This window comes from Echinops telfairi, unplaced genomic scaffold (assembly GCF_000313985.2).
Source record: "Echinops telfairi isolate 266 unplaced genomic scaffold, ASM31398v2 ScPeMD7_7469;HRSCAF=8507_1, whole genome shotgun sequence".
NCBI lineage: Eukaryota > Metazoa > Chordata > Mammalia > Afrosoricida > Tenrecidae > Echinops > Echinops telfairi.
Window position 1 is genome coordinate 133,715,745 of NW_022111373.1, and position 3,317 is coordinate 133,719,061.

Here is a 3,317-nt window from a genome sequence, read left to right on the forward strand (position 1 = left end):
AGCCTGGGAAAGCTGCTGCAGGTTCCTATGGGTCTGGATGGACTCGCTGGCGGGGGGTTGCTCCTTAAGCAGTGGAAGAGGAGTCTCTCTGCTCCATAGCCTCAACAGGTCAAGTTGTTGCTAGATGTGTTTGATCTCCATGCTCGTTGGTAGTTACAGGCACTCGTCATGTCCTGGTTTTCATATTTCAGTAGAAAATGTAGATATCATGCTCGCTTCGGCACCACATATACTAAAACCAGAATGATACAGAGATGATAAGCGTGGCCCCTGCACAACGATGACACACAAATTCGTGAATCATTCCATATTTAAAAAAAAAAAGAAAAAGAAAGAAAATGTAGATATCACTCTAATTATTAACTACTTGGTGTTAAACCTATCTTTTCATGTGACATAATTTAAGGTCTTTCTATTTGTATTTAACAAACTGTTGTTATATTATAGTGAGGTAAGGCAGACATTTCTTTTTATAGTAGTATGCTTTGTAAGTAATTCTCCTACATATAGGTTACAATGGATCTCTTGCGTAAGGAAAAGTTTCAATTGTCTCTTAAAATTTGACCTTTCCTTCTCTTTCTTTTTCTTGTAAGGTTATGATGACCTAATTACATTTTATATGATATTTCCTGTACCTAATGTTATTTTCTGTCTTTTAAATCATATTATCTGTACTTACTTTAAATTAGTGGTTAACCTGTTCTCATTTTCAGTTCACCAAACAACTCTCTAACAGAATTTTCACATATGTTAATCATATACTTTATTCTATCCCTTCATCTATATGTCAGTTCTCCATATGGTGATATCTTTGGAGCAGATATGCTGCTATACAAACAGTATTTCAAATACCAGTAGACTCATTTATGGTGGGTGAGTTTCACTTTAGCTTCTAAACCAAAAGCAATTAGAAGGAAAGGCTCAGCAATCTACTATCAACAGTGAATAAAGACAAATCCTATAAATCACTGTGATGTGAAGTGAAACCACTTGTTAAGGTTCGTCTCGCCACAGTCCCTGTAACTCTCCCCCGGTCACTGGGTGTTAATTGTTACTGCTAGGTCCCCTTGAGTTGGCTCCAACTCTTAGCCACTCCAGTTACAACAGAAGGAACCCCTGCCTTCTCCTCTGCCATCTTCACAACTGTTCCTATGACTGAGCCCCTTGCTGCAGCCACTGCTACTGGGTGGAAGCATAGACAATATGCAGAGCAGAAAAGTATGCTGAATCAATGAGAGGGGGTGAGATACAGTCAGCAAATAGGGCCCTTCTAGCCATAGCTCCTTATGTGACGTGTTATAATGTGGATTTTTCTGCCAGAGGCATCTATGTCATTTTTGAGGCAGTTCTCTCTTACAGGATTAAGTTTGGGTTAAGACCTGAGGATAAGGCCATCATGTTTGGTAAAATGGAAGGGAATCAAAGGAGAGGTTCTAGACAAGATGGAGTGACACAGTGGCAGCAACAATGGGGTCTGACACAGGAACAATTGTGAGAATGGCATGGGACCGGGCAGTGTCTTGTCCTGTTGTGTGTAGGGTCGCTATGGGTAGGCACCTACTCAATGGCACCTAACAACAGCAAAATCCGCTCTTAGTCGGAAGTGTGAACCTAGTCAGCCCTGTTTCCTTGAGGTTATCGTTAATGTTACTTTAGTAGAAGGTGTGACTGAAGACAAAATCTTTCATTTTCTTTGGAGTTATGGTCAACCAAAAGACAAACCATTCCTCCATCAATGCCATCCTTCAATGCATAAGAGCCATCTGTAACACAGAGACACATTTCAGGACCATTTAAAAGAGCAGTCCAAGATCCATGTCTGAAGTAGTGGAGCCTGCTGAGACAAGATACACGAGAGTGTGTGGTATGGAGACTCAGAGAAGCAGTGCTTGCACTACGGGCACCTTCTCATCTGCCCCAAGACAATAGGACTTTGAGACAGAATGACAGGCAGGCTGGGTCATGGCCCATGGAGTCAAAGGACAAGGGAGCACAAGGCTGAGAAACTGAGAACCTGAGAGAGACTTGACTTCTGCCAGAGGAGTTCTGGGATGTGCATCAATGACTGTTAGAGAGTTACTTAATGAATGGAAAATCAGAACAGGTTAACAACTACTTTAAAGTACAAAAAAGATAATATGATTTCAAATACAGAAAATAACACAAGGCACAGGAAATACCACATAAAATGTAATTAGGTCATCATAACATTAGAAGAAAAAGAAAGAGAACGAAAAGAAAAAAAATTAAGAGACAATTGAAACTTTTCCTTAAGCAAGAGACACAGTGTACCATATAGGGTAGGAGAATTACTTAACAAGCATACTAAGTTAAAAGTGAATGTCTGCCTTAACTCACTATAATTAGTGTGTTAAATACAAATAAAAAAACCCTTAAAGTAAGTCACATGAAAATGTTGGGTCAGCATCAAGTAGCTAATTATTAGAGTGATAATTACATTTTTATTGAAATATGATGAGTTCCTGTAATTACCAATGAGCATGGAGATCCAACACATCTAGCAATTACTTGATCTGTTGAGGCTATAGAGTAAAGAGATTCTTTTTCCATTGCTTAACTGGCAAACCCCCTGCCCTCAAGTGAATCCAGACTCATATGAGCCTATATGACAGTGATTCTCAACCTTTCTAGTGCCACAACCCTTTAATACAGTTCCTCGTGGTGGTGACCCCAACCATAAAATTGTTTTTGTTGTTACTTTATAACTGTAACTTTGCTACTGTTATGAATCATAATGTAAATATGTGATATATAGGATGTATTTTCATTGTTATAAATTGAACATAATTAAAGTATAGTGATTAAGATTCATCTTAATTACAAAAACAAAGATCTAGAAAATTGTAATGATTTTCTAAAGTATTTTGATAGATTGACAGAGTAAATATTTTACACATTAGAAACTGATTGGACTTGTTCAGGGGGACATGGGAGAGAGGAAGGTGAGGGAAAGGAAGTGATGTTAAGAAGCCCAGGGACAAGGGAACAACAAGTGACCCAAAATCAGTGGTGAGGAGGGTGTAGGAGGCCTGGTAGGGCATGATAAAGGGTACAGTAACCGAGAGGAATTACTGAAACCCAAATGAAGGTTCAGCATGATAGTGGGATAAGAGGAAAGTAAAAAGAAATAGAGGGAAAAAGTAGGAGGTAAAGGGCATTTACAGAGGTCTAAATATAGGCATGTACATATGTAAATATACTTACATATGATGATGGGAAATAGAACTATGTGCATATATTTATAGGTTTAGTATTAAGGTAGCAGATGGGCATTGGGCCTCCACTTAAGTACTCTA

General features: G+C 38.7%; 1 non-coding gene across 1 annotated transcript; it reads left to right on the forward strand.

The window, feature by feature from the left end:
• The first annotated feature begins 208 nt into the window (after nt 1-208).
• Nucleotides 209-315, forward strand: LOC115873838. The gene has a single exon (XR_004048622.1). It is a non-coding gene; the product is annotated as a U6 spliceosomal RNA (small nuclear RNA).
• The last annotated feature ends 3,002 nt before the right edge of the window (nt 316-3,317 follow it).